The sequence below is a fragment of the Eumetopias jubatus genome, unplaced genomic scaffold (assembly GCF_037043125.1).
Source record: "Eumetopias jubatus isolate StellerSeaLion01/CBP00866 unplaced genomic scaffold, mEumJub1_p1.0 scaffold_7, whole genome shotgun sequence".
Classification (NCBI taxonomy): domain Eukaryota; kingdom Metazoa; phylum Chordata; class Mammalia; order Carnivora; family Otariidae; genus Eumetopias; species Eumetopias jubatus.
Genome location: NW_028274813.1, coordinates 66,499,758 through 66,517,500, shown reverse-complemented (window position 1 = coordinate 66,517,500; position 17,743 = coordinate 66,499,758). Strand labels below are relative to the sequence as shown.

General features: G+C 36.1%; 1 non-coding gene across 1 annotated transcript; it reads left to right on the top strand.

The window, feature by feature from the left end:
• The first annotated feature begins 2,003 nt into the window (after window positions 1-2,003).
• Window positions 2,004-2,110, top strand: LOC114218002 (U6 spliceosomal RNA). The gene has a single exon (XR_003611085.1). It is a non-coding gene; the product is annotated as a U6 spliceosomal RNA (small nuclear RNA).
• The last annotated feature ends 15,633 nt before the right edge of the window (window positions 2,111-17,743 follow it).

Below are 17,743 nucleotides of genomic sequence, written 5' to 3'. Positions count from 1 at the left end.
CACAGAACTGACAAGAAGAACTATCAAGAAGGGATGAATGAACAGCATCAAATGGAACAAAGGGAATACTGGAAAGGATCTGTTGAATTTGTCAGGTCAGAAGTCAACAATGTCATTACTAAGAGCAGTTTCAGTGGAGTGATGAGGAAAGAAATCAGAACACAGCATATTATAAAGAATAGGAGGTAGGAAATTTTAGAGAATGAGTATCAACTACTCTTTTAAAAAGGTTGCATATGGCCAAACTAAGTATAAACACAAGTTTTGCATATTCTAATATGACCTAGAAATTCCATAAGCTTAAGAATACTTTAATTAAAAAAATTCACCAATGACCTGATTAAGACTGTGTAATTGTTCCTAGAAACAAAAAGGCAATTGCTATTTCTCAGCTGTTCTTTTTTCTTTTGTAATGATACCACTTATTTCTTAGTCATTTCCAAAGCACTTACCTGGAAAGTCAATCCAGCAAAGGGAAGAAAAGAGAAATTATGTATCTGAATTTTCTCCCTTTTCAACAAGTCATTTACTGACATTTTAAAATTTTCCCCACATCCCAAAGTAGAAGACATATTGTGTCAGCATGTTGTGTTTACTTAATATGGATTATAGAAAAATAATCTGTCAACAGCTGGTTCTGTCATTGCTTTCTTACTAAGGATGTTGCTATAGATTACAAAAATGAAAGGAAATTATAGGCAGAAGTTTGTATTATTCTGTCTTTGTATTGGAAACTTTAGCATTCCCCTCCTAGTCTGTTTTATACTTTTCTAAAGTAGTTATGCTTTCTCTAAACCCATCTTCCTGGAGGCCCTGTCTAAATCACTGGTGAAGAAAGATCTGAGAAACTTATTCACACTAAAAAATGATGGCAAAAGCAGTCTAATGTGTTACCTCTCCCAAGACTGATGCATATGCAAGAACTAAAGTCCAGTAATTAATTTCAATTTGAAGAATTTTAGTTGTATAGGACGATGAAGCATCACAGCTACACATGGTCCTACCAAATATCACAAATAGGACTTACCTTACCTAAATATAAGACAAATATTACATTGTGTTTTCAGCTAAAAGAACATATACCTTCAGGAAATAGATTTCTATAATGGAAGGGCAAGTTCATTTTTTTGATATTTTAGAAATATTTTCAATGAGATAATCATTAGATTTTCATTTAGATATATGCAATGACACAGTTGAAGTTTTCAAAGGAGTTTGGGTACCAGGTTGACTTTTGACATTGTCACAGTTCCATGGCTGTTCTTGTGAACATGTGAGACCATTTCTGAGAAAACGGTGGAGACTTTTAAAGTTTCTTCAGTGTGGATCAGGCTATCACCTAACTAACATTTTCAAGGCTTCTGCATCCTTTAGGTGAATGGCAGGTCTTGACTGGTAGCCACAAGACAGCTCATGAACATGATTACAAAAAAACAGTTTGCCTTAGTCAGATACAGACTTTCAGTAATAGTGCTCTCTTGGCTTAATAAAATCAAGCACCACTTACAATCAGTGCTTTACTTTCCTTTTTTACTATCATATAGCATATTGGTTGTTCTGTTGTTATAGTAGACATCTGCATAGGTGTTCCTTTGTACTCTCCCACTGTGTAAGTACTCAAATTCTTAAGCTTCTAGCTATAAAATAGTTACACAAAATGTAGTATGAATTTTTATAAGCCAGTAGTCATCATCATTAAACCTTTATATTCCCAATATAATTTTCTTTTTTTAAAAGATTTTATTTATTTATTTGACAGAGACAGAGAGCGAACATAAGCAGGGGGAGCAGCAGAAGGAGAGAGAGAAGCAGGCTCTCCACTGAGTAGGGAGCCCAATGCGGAGCTTGATCCCAGGGTTCTGGGATCATGACCTGAGCTGAAGGCAGAGGCTCAACCGAATGAGCCACCCAAGTGTCCCATATCATTTTATTTCGACTCATATTCATGTGCATTGAAAAAGTCATCTGACTTTCAATTTAAGCATTGAATATTATCATCAAAACTGCTCACTTCAGCAGCACATATACTAAAATAGGAATGATATAGAAAAGATTAGAATGGTCCCTTCACAAGGATAACACACAAATTCTTGAAGCATTCTATATTTTAAAAAAAAGTTCACTGAAAATCATGAGCAACATAAGCTAAAAACAACTAGCCTCGGTCTTGAAAAATCATATAAAGGATTTATGAAATGTACAGACCATAGGAAATTATTTTCAAATAATGACAGGTTTGATTACAATTTAATCAATAATGATATAATATGTAACTTAGAAATTTTTACTGATGAAAAGTTTGTCATTCTATTATTCTGTTAGTAAACCATCTTGATTGAACATCCTTGGGATCTTCAAAAGAATACAATAAGATTTAGATTTGTCTTTTAAATTTTTTCAAATATCATTCTCCTCTTAAATTATTCTCATGCTACAGCTAACCACTACATACTTTAAGTTGAACAGAAGTATACTAAGTTGGACTTGGACATAATAAAAAGATTTTTATTATTGATTTAAGGAATGATGAAATACATTTGGAGAAACTATTTATTATTTCATGAAGCATTACTTATAGACTACCAGTATGAAGCCCATTAAGTTCCTCTCCTTTTTTACTTCCTTAATTTTTTTTGTTCTTTCTTTCCCTCTTCTACTTAATTTTTCTCTCTTCGGAAGACAGATTGTCAAGACATCAAAGTAAGGGTCTCCTAGGATTGCCTGTACTTCTGAAAGCTCAGTCTTCCCTGCTATATCTTTGACTTCCTTGTGTTTTTTTGTGTCATCAGGACTGGAGATATGTGATGGTAGAAATCTAGTTCAAAAGCCAAAGAATGGTTAAATAAATTGGGTGGCATAGATATTTGAGAAGACAGGTAAGCACTTGATATTACACAGGCTTTTTCATGACAGGAAAACCTTACTTCGTCAACTTCACAATTAAACAACAAGATAACTCTTATGCACTTCAAAACACATTCCTAACTTGAGAATCACAGTGGAAAGGCATTGCCTTTGCTCCAGGGCTATAGAGAAATTGTGCAGGGGGATCTGAATGGAGGAAGGAGTATGGAGTTAGTGGGATTGAACATTAGGTAAACAATGAATGTACTTACTAACAAGGGGAATTTAGAATGATCTTTGATTACAGGTAGTGCCTTTTTAGATGTATGTTTGATTGTCTACAATGCTTGGAAGAAAAATTTCCTATTGCTCCTTGTGTTTACTATATGGCAATTTTTAAAAGTTACCAATGGAAGATTTTAGAATCCAAACAAGTAGCTTTAAGAAATTAGAGTGGTTTATATGATGTATAAAATCACAGAATAATATCGCACAAAGATTTAGAAATATTTATTATTTGTCAGGCTCATAATGTGGCTTATATTGAGTATGGATCATTTTACTATACTATGATAACATATATAATAATTTTATAATTGTTGTGGCTTTGGATTTCAGAGGGGAGGGTAACTATCTCAGGTTTAACTCTTATTTTTGGGAAATGAAGATGAAGTGCATTTGAAGCATCCCTAGGTATGTTATCTCTGCATGGCTCTAAACAACTGGAAATCCACTTGGGAGAGAGGCCATGACAGAATGAAGGTGTAATCTCCAATGCCATTGCAACTATTTACTCATATCACTGGGCCTGGTAAGGAGGGTACCAGGATATTTTCAGAGGAGGAAATACTGCCAAATTCTGCCTCTGACTTAATAAAGGGTAAACCCTACATGTTGTATGTTTCTAGGATCAGGTAGAGCCTTTTGGGGTTTACCTAAGTTTGATAAATATCTACATCTACATCCATGTCTCTATCTATCTAGCTTAGAGATATAATTACACAGGGGATATTTGTTAACAATCAGGCTAGTATTTACCCAGGATCCAGTCTAATTTGGAAGACATCAAGCTTTTTTCCACTCCTATAAACCTCATTTTCACAACTGGGAAGAGTAATTGCTTCCATATGTCCACTGATCCCGATCTTCTCAAAATTCTTCTCAAAGTCTTGGGCACTCTTTCAACTCAAACAAAATTTGATTAGGGAAACTTTTTCAAGTGTTTGATAGTATTACTATACTAACCCAATTTAGGAACATCCATCCAAAATACAAAGTTTAGAAAGGAATGAGTTAAATCTAATTGTTTTGCTTCTATTCACCCATTTTAGTTTTATTTTGTTATGTTTTGTCTTGTTTTTTGAAAACTAATCTGCCTTCAATAAATAACCAATAACTATGTGTCAATTGAATAGAAGAAAAACATAGTGGTCAGTGGCCTACCCAACAATATATGCTGTTTGCCACCTAAAGAGTCATACTAAAATGTACTAAAGAGACTGTACAGGATATAACTAAAATGAATCCATTGTAAAATTTCATACCAAGCCCAGGGTGTTCTGGGGCCATTATTTGAACAGCCTTGAGGAGTAGCTGTTGATACAGGTGGCTACAGAAACAACTACTCTCAAAGCATTTGGACAACGAGCTTTAACAAATTTATTTTTCAGTATTAAATTTTTTTATTATATTAGTCACCATACATCATTAGTGTTTGATGTAGCGTTCCATGATTCATTGTTTGCGTATAATACCCAGTGCTCCATTCAATACGTGCCCTCTTGAATACCCATCACCGGGCTAACCCATCCTCCCTCTCCTCTAGAACCCTCAGTTTGTTTCTCAGAGTCCATAGTCTCTCATGACATATCAGTATTAAATTTAATAAATTTATTCTAGAGACTGGAGATAGCAGTGAGCCATCTGAGATACTTAGAGAAATCATTAGCAACCAGACAGTTAAGTAAGGTAATAGATCTCAAATACAAGATTAAAAATGCCTTGCTGTTATGACCTAAAATATCAAAGATGTTTTGTCAATTGTAGTTAGTTAAAAGGATATTACCATTTCTCAACATTTCATTTATTCTTAATCACTGGCAAAATGTCTGGCCTTTCACTGATAGACTTAGGCAACAAAACAAGGGTTTTTTTTATTCATATTAGCAAGCTACATTTATACTCAGGGACCTATAATATATATGAGATATATCTCTTAAAGCCATTCACTGCAAAGTAGATAATTGTATAAAAACTTATCAGGACTTGGTTTACCCATTGGTAAAACGGAACTAAAAACTGTATTTATTTCAAAGAGCTATCCGGAAATTAAATGAGATAAAAGAGTAAAATGTTTAACATACCTTGCATAAAGCAAGCTTTCAATAGATTTTAGCTATCATTAGTAAATGAGATTTCTCTTTATTTACTAGCATAGTTTGGAAAATTCAACTATATTTACATAGTAGTCACTTAAATGATACTCATTATTCTGAATGACCTTTTCTTTGTTACAACCTCTAACCAATTTAGCAAAACTATAAAATTCCCCAGATTAATCTGGAAGTAAGTAATAGTTTCCCCTTCTTACTTGTCCAAAATAGTAATGGTAAGAAACCATTCTTCTAAACCCTATTTCACACCAACGCATGTCTGTGAACTTCCCTCTTTGACTATTTCAGAAGCTTCTCTTAAGTCATTATAGCAAGTACATCCATGCTTCAATTCAGCACAGCAAATATCTAGTGAGTGTTTACTATATTAAAAGCATGAGTAAAATAGGAACCCTGTCATCAGAGTTTATAAACAGTGTATAATTTATATTATAAAGCTGTGCATTTTAGTTAAAGTGAGTCAGCAAACTTTGAAATGCCTGCCTCTATAATGTTATCACAACCTTTAAGTTTAGATCAAATTTAGTTGTTGCTAACCTTAACAGAAATATAGCCCATCTTTTCAGATACCATGTGTTCTTATTACCGTATTTACAGATGAAGGAACTGAAGCAATGAGGGTCAAGTGAGTTAATCCATGATTAATGAAGCAAAAAGTAGAACTCATTGTCTCCTCATATGTTTAACCAAGAGCTCTAGAGATAGTATATGGTGAACTAATTAAATGGAAATGTTAAAACTTATTGGAGCAATTTTGAGGCAGGTATTCTAGTTAATAAAGGATGCCCAGAAGGAATTTTAGTTATGTGTAGTACTCGTTATACTCTAAGAATGGTATAGTTTGCTTCAAACAATGATTAAAAAATAGAAATAGTATCCATCAACGGATATATTTTCTTTTTGAATTTACGGACAAAAAAGGGGCAGATGGCACCCCAAATAAGAGACTGGCATGGACCAGTATCTTCTCTGTGAAAATGACTAATGTATTACTACACTTCTGCCAAAACTTACATAAAGAGACTGCCGAAAATGATCATATCATTATCAGCTAGTGTTTCCAATTGTTCACTGTTTGTATCACATATGGATCCTCTGAAATGCAGAACTCCTACCTAAAGAAACCCTAATATCATTATAAAACATGAACTTCTGCATGTTTTTAAAATGTTTTAAGAAAACTGTATTTGCTCTACAATAAACAGACATAGTTCCCTGGTGTCAGTTAAGAAAAAACAACAGTGCAAAAAATAAATGAGATTCAAGTTTCAAAAGTTGTATTTGGAAAGCCAAATTAGAATTCAAAGAAAATTTGATATAGGGATATAAATCAATCAGCTGTGTTCTTTCGTTTCTTCTGTATTTTTAGCTAATAGCCATCTACCAAACATCTAGCACTAACCATTTGGTCATATAGTGTCACTGATTTCTCTTAATTTGAGGCTTTTTCTAAAAAGATCTATTTATTTATTTTAGTGGGGGAGAGAGAAAGAGAGCAGGGAGAGGGGCAGAGGAAGAGAATCTTCAAGCAGACCCCCCGCTGAGTGTGGAGCCCGACGCAGGGCTCCACATGGGGATGATCTCACCACCCATGAGATCATGACCTGAGTGAAACCAAGAGTCGGTTGCTTAACCAACTGAGCCACACAGGTGCCCCAATTTCTGAAGCTTTTTTAAAGATTTTTATTTATTTATTTAACAGAGAGAGAGAGAGAGCACAAGTAGGCAGAGCGGCAGACAGAGGGAGAGGGAGAAGCAGGCTCTCTGCCGAGCAGGGAGCCCGATGCAGGACTCGATCCCAGGACCCCAGGATCATGACCTGAGCCGAAGGCAGCCGCTTAACCGACTGAGCCACCCAGGCGCCCCAATTTCTGAAGCTTTAATACAGATGAATTGAATGGGATGGTGCAATGTACCCAATTCTCATAATATACTCCATGATATTAAAATGGAAAGAATATGAAAAAAAGATTAGTGTATATATGTGTAATATATAACACAGTAAGCACTATTTAGCTTCTCAATGCAAAAGTTAGTTGGTTTTTACATGACATAATCAAACAACAAGGAACTGGATAATGATACACATCTACACACACAGAGACATACAAGACACACACATACATAGACACACAAACTTTTATATTTCCAACTATAAAATAGAAATAGAGACATGGAATACCTTTATATGTAAAATATTTCCAAGATAAAAATGATAGTTGGATAGAGTAATTTGAAAAGTAGTTTTGGGAATGGAGAAGGTTGAATAGGTGAAGCAGAGAGGATTTTTAGGGCAAGGAAAATATTCTTTATGATATTGTAATGGGGGATATATGACACCATACATTTGTCAAACCCAAAGGACTTCAAAGCAAAAAGAGTGAAACTTAGCAAATAAAAATTAACAAAAAATTTAGGAAGCCAGGGGATCACAGAATGTGACAAAAAAGATCTAACTATATTACAAAGGTATGAAATAATCTCACTGAAGGAGGTAAAAGAAAAGTGGACCTAAAATAATGGGAAATGAGTAGATTCTGTAATACTAAAAGCAAAAGAAAGTGTGCATAAATACCATAACCTAGCTCATAAAGTTGTTAATGTTCATGAATCTGAAACCACTGTACATGTATGTTGGAATTGAATAATTAAGTAAATGGGTGCTGGATGGTAGGAGCCAGGTTTCTTGCTGTTGGAATGGGAAATGATAAGCAAGAAAAGGCTAGAATGATTCATGTGGTAATGGAATAGAGTTAGAGACATCAATTTGAACTTAATATACAGATGGATATATACATATATATGGAGATTTTACATGTATATATACATATATATATATATACATACACACAGATAGAGGAGGGTATAGATAGATTGATATAAATAGAGATAGAATATGCATACATATGTGTATATACACACAGGTTATATTTTTTTTCCTTTGCTCTGTCAGCTGGAAGGACCTAAAAGTAATGGCATCCCAGTAGCAATGAGTATAACTAGTACCACATCTTGGTTTCTAACACCAGTTTCCAAGGAAAGGGACCAGAGCTGCTTGAAAAAAATGGTTGATTCTAGTACTGGGCAGGAAATATACAAAATGAGGTTTGAGTATATAGTACTGCCGGAGAGGAAAGAAGTGTTAACATGCACACATGTGTACACACACACACACACACACACACACACACAAAATGGCGGGAATATGTCAAAGGGACATAGGAGCCAACTGAAAGAATTCCCAATGGCCAAAACTGGCATAATTTGAACAAAATAAATAAGATAATACTGGATTTTATCCCAAAATCTAAAATAAATATATATCCACCATACGGATACATAAATGATTGAATAAAGGGAGATAATAGGCAAATTTCTCAAGCAAAAGAATGCCAATTCATTGCCAATGAAATATATAGATATTTAGTCTTCACAGAAGTGGAGGATAACTCTACACTTCTTAAGTTGTGGCTTCTCAATGACTTTCTTCCAAAGAAAACAGAACAAATGGAGAAATTTTAAAAAGTTAACAATTCAATGCAGAAATGTGACCAATGCTACCCCATCCAAGTGATCAAAGACAACATCAATAATAATAATAAATCACATTGACAGATGTAGCCTTGATGAAAATGGCAATTTACATCTGTGGTCTCCCTCCTAAAATCTCATAACCCCAGCTTAAATCACAGTAAAATCATCAGACAAATCCTATCTGATGACATTCTACAAAAAACCTGACCAGCACTTCTCAAAACTCTCAAGGTCACCAAAATCAAGGGAAGTCTGGGAAATAGTAAAAGTCAAGAAGAGTCCAAGAAGATATGACACCTAAATGCAAGGATCCTGGAAAAGAACAAGATACTAGATAAAATGTAAGCCAATCTGAATAAAGTATGGACTTTAGTTAGTACTGATGTATCAATATCAGTTCATTAATTATGTCAAATACCATACCATTGTAAGATGCTAATAATGAAGTATACTGGGTGTTGAGGTATATGGGAACTCTCTGTACTGTCTTTGTAACTTTTTGGTAAATCTAAATCAATTCTAAAATAAAAGTTTGTTTAACGAAAACATGGTCTTGTGGATGAATTGAATTATGGATGAGCTTTAAAGTGCTGTATTGTTACTGCATAAAATGAATGGAGGGTGCAATTTAAGAGATCAGAGCTTAGGAGAAAAGATTTTTATTTGAATATCAACTTGAAACCCCTGTTTAGCTAAGCAAGTCAGAGCTCCAATAAGAAAGAGTGTGAGCTGTCACAGTGCCATAGAAGCAGATGGACATAAATGCACACAACTGGGAAACAAAACCCCAGGACTAGTTGGAAATAATATAGGATTCCCAGTCCAGGATGTCCAAATTGTGACAGACTTTTTGTTTATTTTTTATTTTAGTAAAATCAGTTTATTGAATTAATTTCAAAGGATGTTACAGGTTACAAGCACACCCAATATAGTGATCAGAAAACAGTAAAAACTTCTTACTAGATTGGACTATGGAATTATTTCTGCCTTTATAAGAAAAATAAATACCTGGTTATTTTTAATCACATGCACTCTAGGGTCCCTTTCAGCTCAATCATTTGAAGATTTTAATTTTTAGTATATAAGACCTCTATCCATCAAAATATATCACATATTTTAAAAATACTGTTGTGATAAAACTACAATGACCGTAAGGAGAAAGAGCTCACCATTCCAAAATTATAGTAGGGTCCTATCCAGTAGACCTCCCAAGTCAACCTCAGTCATCATGTTCTTTGAGTATTAGGCAACTGGTCTGTCTCATTGTTAAGCATATACCTGAGACATATTATACCTACATTCCTGAAGAATTCTAAAATGAGCTTATCATTACCTACATCTTATGGATAACAAAAATGTCTCATAAATACAACCCCAATTGCATTATATTTACATCTTTTCCCAAAATATCCTTGCCACTGTCCATTCATATTACCATTTAATTATATTATTATGATTTATGGCTAAGTATAATATGACTTTGTATGACTAAGTCATATATACTGATGTCTTTAATTTTCATATCTAGAATATCAAATTCTAAGGCAGCTGACTCAGCCATACAATTATCAGATTTTTTCAAATGCTTTGTGATTTAAAAAAATATATTTTTAAAAATAATAAGCAGTTTTCTGAGGCCCAAGATAAATTGCCACTGGCCCACAAAAATAGGTAATAGACCTTAAAAGACTTTCCTATTGTTTACCATTATGATTTACTTTCCTGACAGAACTCTATATATGTTTTCCTCAGAAACATAGCAGGGATACCTTAAATCAGAAAAGTGATACAACACTATGAATTTTCTGGAAATAACATCGTGGTTAAAAGCATGGGCTCCAAACAATGAATCATGGAACACTATATCACAAACTAATGATGTAATGTATGGTGATTCACATAACAATAATAATAATAATAAAAAAAAAGCATGGGCTCCAGAACCACACTTCCTGCTCTGAAGCTCAAATCCTTCAAATACCTGCTGTGTGACACTGAAGAAGTTACTAAATATCTCTTGCTTCATTTTCTTTATCTGCAAAATGCTACCTGGTCATAATTTAACAATATGTTGTTTACCAGTAATGCAGGTAGAAACAATTCAGTAGAAGCATGGAGCCTAACATATAATAAAGTTTTGTTGAAGGAAGGAATAAGTGAATGAATGAGTCATTACTAGTAGAAAAAGAATGAATATCCACAATAGGAAATATGAGCAGAACCAGTAGAAATTGTGAGCGCTAAATGGAAATTTAGCAACTGTAATGGTAGCAGAAATGTATTGTTAGTGTTGCTCAGTATTGGCCCCAATGGAGCTAATACTGTCAGCCTTGTTTCTGGAGATGTATCTGAAATGTTAGCCGTGTTGTTTTCTCAACTTATTTCCATTCAAGATGAAACTTCATCAGCTTCACACCTAATATAGGTGGTTCACAGGCTTTCAGTAAATTTAAGGTAATTTATGATTTCATCTTTCTCAAGTAATTTTCAATCAAGTAAAGTTATCCAACAAAACTGGAAGTTGCACATGGAAACATTTTATTTTAAGGTTTCATTAGTATGCATAAATTCACAGCCCCTCCCAATCTCTATCCATTTTTGCAAGTAATTGAAAAAAGTGACTCAACATATGTGGATACCAGTTTTTAGGTTAGCAAATGGGGCATGGCATTTTAAATGTTTTAAATGTGGAACATTAACTGTGTTATAATTTAATTTCTAATAATGAACCTGATTCTCCTTCCAAAATGATAATATCCTGTGGTAAACATGAAAAACAGGAGGGTGTCGTAGAAAGCACATTATAGCATGAGGCAGGACCTCTAGGGGTCTTCTAGTCCCCTTATTCATTACTTATAGGTGATGAATTTTACTTCACTTGGCCTCAGTTTCTTCATCTGTAGAACAGGAATGATAATTATGTACCCACACAAAAGCAGCTTAACCAACTCCTTGCATTCACTTACTATTAAGCCTCTACAATGTGCCACATTCAGACTTTTTCCTACTCCTTTGTGAGTTGTACCAGTGCTCACACAGGTGTGAACTGGGAAAGGACCACCAGTGCAATCAATCACAATGGGTGATAAGGGATTATGGCTACTTACTCATGCAGTTTACTTGTACATCTGGCCCTGCTTGGGCTCAATCCCAATGTCCCATTTTCATTTTAGAATGGGTGCTGCTGAGTACATCTGACTTTGGCAGTTCTAACAGAATCTAGTTTATAGTAGGCATTTCCAGACACCTGGTCACTTGGTGTTTGCTCAAAGTCAAGCATTTCATCTCTACTAAGGCCCAGTCACATGTCAAGAGCTATTTCTCAAAGAGTATACAATCTCTGCTACAGATGGCGTGGTATTCCAGATTCCAGGAGCCCTCAGCTGAATTCTCCCATCAGGTCTTGTCATAATCTCTATACTGCTTCTTTTCCCGATACTGACACTGAACACCTTAAAGTCTGCAGGATCATATGACCCAAGTGGCCAGGCTGAAACAATGCAGAGCTATTTTTGGATCCCAGCTCTACTTAAAGCTAGTAGTCCCATGTCACCACCCACTATTGCACTAAAGCAGTACTCTGAAGAGTAGAACTTGCTGCATCCAGAAGCCAAAAATGATCTACCAAGGTACTATGTTTTCTTTCTTGTTGTAGGGGATGCAAGATGCAGCAATTTATCTTTTACTTTGGAAGAGATACACTGACACACTGCTGACCACTGTACCCATGAATTGCACAGAAGTAGCAGATCCCCGAAACTGCCTAGAGTTCATCTCCCACCCTTGGAGTATAGGTGTCTTACCAAATTCACCAGCATTCTAGCCACCTCTTGCTCATCCTGTCCAATCAGAACAATGTCATATTTGTAATGCATCTTTGTGACATTCTGTGGGATTGTCCTGCATTTCAGATTTCTTTGGACTATATTTTGACAGAAGCAGGAAAGTTAACATATCTTAGTGGCAACTGTTTCTGATCTACTTTTTTAAGGGGCATGGAGAGGAATGAATATGCTAAATTACTGGCTGAATACCATGTACTTAAAATCTTAATAATCTGCTTCTGGGGTGCCTGGGTGGCTCAGTCGTTATGCATCTGCCTTCAGCTCAGGTCATGATCCCAGAGTCCTGGGATCGAGTCCCGCATCGGGCTCCCTGCTCACTGGGAAGCCTGCTTCTCCGTCTCCCACTCCCCCTGCTTGTGTTCCCTCTCCCACTGTGCCTCTCTCTGTCAAATACATAATAAAATCTTTAAAAAATCTTAATAATAATCTGCTTGTAACAGTGATACCACATTGGCTAGAGCAACCATTCCCAAGAATACTACTTGGTTAGGTCTGCATTAGTCTATATATACTCTGCAGGATGGGGTTTTCATAATCCCAAACTAAACAGAAAATAAAAAGAAATATAAGGTAAATATGGCAAAACAAACAGAAACACGATAAAGGCTACCTTAAGTACAATGATTAGAACTTTAATAGTGGCACTAATCTCCCTCCAACACCTACTATGATAGCTTTTATTCCATAAATCAAGGACCAAATGTTGGTTTTGTTCCAACTGCCAAGTGTCTCAATTCCAATTATATACACTTGGTAACTGGGAATGACCACCCAGTGGGTCCACTGACCCAGTGGCTATACTGTAAACTAGATCTTATCCAGGACTCCCTAAAGGCCTGCACTCTAAATGGGGTGTCATAATACTTTGTGTTTAAATACCACCATCCGACTCTTTCTTTGAGTCCCCATCATCCCAAAGATGATGATGTTAATGAGCCTATCTCTGTGACTGTCTCCCCAGTGGTCAGTCTGGACTGAGAAGGAAAGCCACCCCTGAATTTCTTCATGATCTTGATGCCCCTCTTTCTGGTATATTCCTGATGGCTTGCATGAATGGTATTTCCTCTGAGCCCTTCTGCGGGACGTAGTCCTCTGGTGGGTCCTCCAGCTTTACATAAGACATCCATTCCAGGATACCCAATTCCCTCAGACCTTTTATTCCTTCTTTCATCATCTTTCAAGGCAACTCAGGATTTCTTTCCACTTGCTAGATGTTGTACACAACTTTTTCTAGGCTTCTGAGGGTCACTTTGGTAACGAGTTTGGGCTATTCCCCTGGGCTTCCTATTAGGATTTTAATCCTCTATCTTCCAGCATAGGGAAGTTCTAGCTGTTACTAGGGAAGGGAGAGCACTTCTGCAAGCCCAAAGAGTCTGTGGGTTCTATAGATTCAATATCATCAAAAGACATAAACCATATGCTCCATTCCATTTTCAGAGTACTAGGTTTTCCCCACCACAGCTCTGACCTTTGCCTAACAGACCTGTACTGGCTAAGTATTCAGATGACATCTTCAGGCTGCTGCTCCGTATTTCTGCTGTTCCACTACAGAAGATAAGGGCCTTCTTTATAAGTTACCATGAAAGCTCGTTGGTTATCATGCTAAGTCATTCATCTGTCATTATCATCTCTGCACCTTACCATTAACCGCCCACCCGTGTTTCATTGGCATCGTTTCCACCATATCTTTCAAACATCTGCATTACTGCACTTGCCAGAGCATTCCCTTCCAGGACATTTTCCCAGATCACCACTGGTGAAACACTTAACAACTACGCAGTCATCTTGTGCCAAGAACTATTTGTGTCCCCTCTATCCACTAGACTAGCATCTTCTTGATCCACCAGGTTCTAGGTGAGCTAGTTTCAAATCTTCATCCTACCACAGCCAGAGTTTCTCAAACCACTCCCAGAACTGCTTGGGTGAGTCCAGGTCCTCCAAAAAGCCAACGACAAACCAGAATTAGACACACAAGAAATACCAGCTAGTGAACATGAAAAAGGAGCCAGAGGCGTCTGGGAAAGCCATCAGACTTGTGATGCAGATCTGACACTTCTGAAGGAGAATGGGAAAGAAGGAAGTGTGTTTGGAAGAACTTTAGACTGCAGTGGAATTCTAAGGCAGTTCAGCAAGGTGGTGGGAGCCCTGCCGACAAAGTCCGAGTGTTCACATGTTTCCCAAGAACGGGCCTATCTTACTGTCCCCACCACATTTCTCACTGGCTGAGAACAAACTTGGGAGATGCAGCCCCAGGGCAAACACAAGGATGCGTTTCAGAGCATAGCAGCTGAGGCTATGGGTCAGTGATGCTCTGTAGACTGCAATGTAAAAAGTTCATTTTCATGGCTGCCACAATAGCTAGCATATATTGGACACGTAAAAGATGCCAGTCAACATTCTAAACACATAGTAGGCATTACCTCATTGATTCTTCACAGCAACACTGTAAGACTGTTTTTTTTAACTATTCTGCTTTTATAGATGAGGAAACTGAAGCTAAGTGGCTTGCCCAAGTTCACATGGCTATAAAGCAGTAAAAATGGATTCGAACACAAATCTCTCTGAATGCACGGCTAGATGCCTTTAACCACCTGTTTCCTATCTTAAAGGAAGGCTTAGAACTGGCCAGGTAAAGATACATGGGAATAGACAAACATAATAAAACATAATTGCTCTTGATGCTGATAATTACAAATTGTCTATAAGAAAGACTGCTTCAGTATATCTGGAGGAAATCAGAGAATGCTTTGGTTTATACCTAAAGGAGGAATAGATATTTCTGCAAAAAACAGGATTCCAGGGAAACAGGGAACAATGTTGAAGAGGAAAAAGAATGTAGGCGTATCAGAAGGCTAGTTCTAGCATGGACTTAAATATTTTCAAATTATTTGAAACACCAGCAGTGTCCCGATTCTTCTCAAAGGGTTGAAAAATGAGGAAGCTGTGTTCAGCCCAAGCTCCTAGCAGCAGGTAACTTTTTCCACCAGGTAAGTTTGAAACAAATACTGCCAATGCCAAAACAGGTAAAGAGGATGTTGATCACAGCAAATAAAATGCAGACAGGGAGCAGTCAATTGAAAAGTGACATCTAGGGACATCTGGGTGTCTCAGCGGGTTAAGCGTCTGCCTTCAATTCAGGCCATGTCCCTGGGGTCCTGGGATTGAGCTGGAATGGGGCTCCCTGATCAGTGGGGAGTCTGCTAAACCCTCTCCCTCTGCCCCTCCCCCCACACTTGAGCTCTCTGTCTCTCTCTCTCTCTCTCTCTCCTCTCAAATAAATAAATAAAATCTTTATTTTAAAAAAAGGTGACCTCCAAAGCAGCAGTGACGCAGTAGCAGCCCACTCTCATTCCTAGAGTTAAAAGTAAAGACAGCATTTGGAGAGAACGTGGAAAGGAGGCAAAGTCTTCTGGAGAAGCCAAGTGAATGAGAGTTGGTACTAAAAGATTGCAGTGGAAGCCCCAAAGACAAATCACTGCCCACAGTTTGAAGTGCACCCCTTAGCACTAAAATAAATAATAAATAATAACTTTATTTAAAAATAAATACCTCATTGCCTGAGTAAGGAAGGAGCACCGTGAGAAAAAAGATTTGGGCTGAATATAAGATGGAGATTTTCCTCTTATAGAGTCAACCTAACAAGTGTTAAGATTCTGATTTCTAACTACCAGAATCTTAAATGGCTATATCTAGGACATAACCCAGCATTCCCACTTCAATAAATCATTCTTACAAAAATTATAGCATGAATACATGGAGATGGATATATAAAAAGTCCTATGAGGTACTATTTGCAATAGAAAAAGCTAAAAATAAATATTCATCTATAGGAGACTTATTATACTATGGTATATCAAAATGCACCAACCTGGAAGAAGTTATTTGTGTGTTCAATAAATACTTAGTGAGAAATTACAAAGGACCAAGCATTGCAGGAGCTAGGGACATGGAAGTGAAGACTGATATGGTCTCTGACCTTACGGAGTTTGTAGTCTGGAAAACTAGACAGATAAATACCAAATATACAATGATGCATGCAAACAAAGAGGAAAATAAGATGTTGTAATAGAGAATAATAGGGAGAAAGGGGGAGAAGGAGAGAGATTGCAATATTTAATTAAATAGATGAATTAAATAGATCTTTTAGAGGTAATATTTAAAGTGAAATCTGTGGAATCAATAAGAGAGGCATTGTAAAAAAAAAAAAATTAATTAAAAAGCAGAACAGTGTTCCAGGCAGGGGAAATTAAGGGTAAGAACCTAGGGGAAGATGCAAAAGAGGGGCTACCCCAGAGGGTCTCATATCCAAGTAGATGAGAGGGTATAGGATCCACTTATAAGTGGAGGGATAGACCTTTAACAGCAGGAAAGACACAGCCTGCATTTTAATATAAGAAAATATATAAGATGGTGACAATGGTCACAGGTATATATCTATTTACTGGTCGGAAATGAGAGAATTAGTTCTAATCTACTATTTTCTATTGTCCTCCATGAATTTATGTGAGTGGAGAATGGAGAGATACAAGTTAGGTGGAAGGTGAAAAGAAAAATAAGTTATAATTTTCCCAGAAAACAGGAAAGAGAATCTATTAAAAATATGTAGCAGAATTTTCAAGGCAGTGTTGAAAGTCCATAGATAATTGCATACAGTGCAGATATGCATATTAATTACTCTTGCTGTAATTAATATACTTCATTCTCTTTGTTTGGCTTTCCACTTGGCAAAACCTCCAGATTTAACACATGTGGAAAAAAAAACTGTGGAAATGACAAATACAAAACAATTAAAAACATAATGAGATTTAAACAAGGATATATACGTTATGAGCAACCATGTAAATAGTGCTAAATAGAATTACATTCAAATTATTAAAATAACTAAAGTTGCAAACAAAATATGACTCATTTTAACATTATTTACCAAATGAAATAAACTAAAATGAATCTCTTCCTAAAATAACTTTTTAAAAAAATGTTACCTTTTAAAGTGTCTCAGATTTTTTAAAAAAACATATGGGCAGGTAGGAAACTTAAAGTAAAAAGCAGAAGCCTTTGTATAGCCTAAACATTGATATGGTAGTGTGCCAGGTTTTAGCTAAAATTTCTCTATATATAACCTGTAAT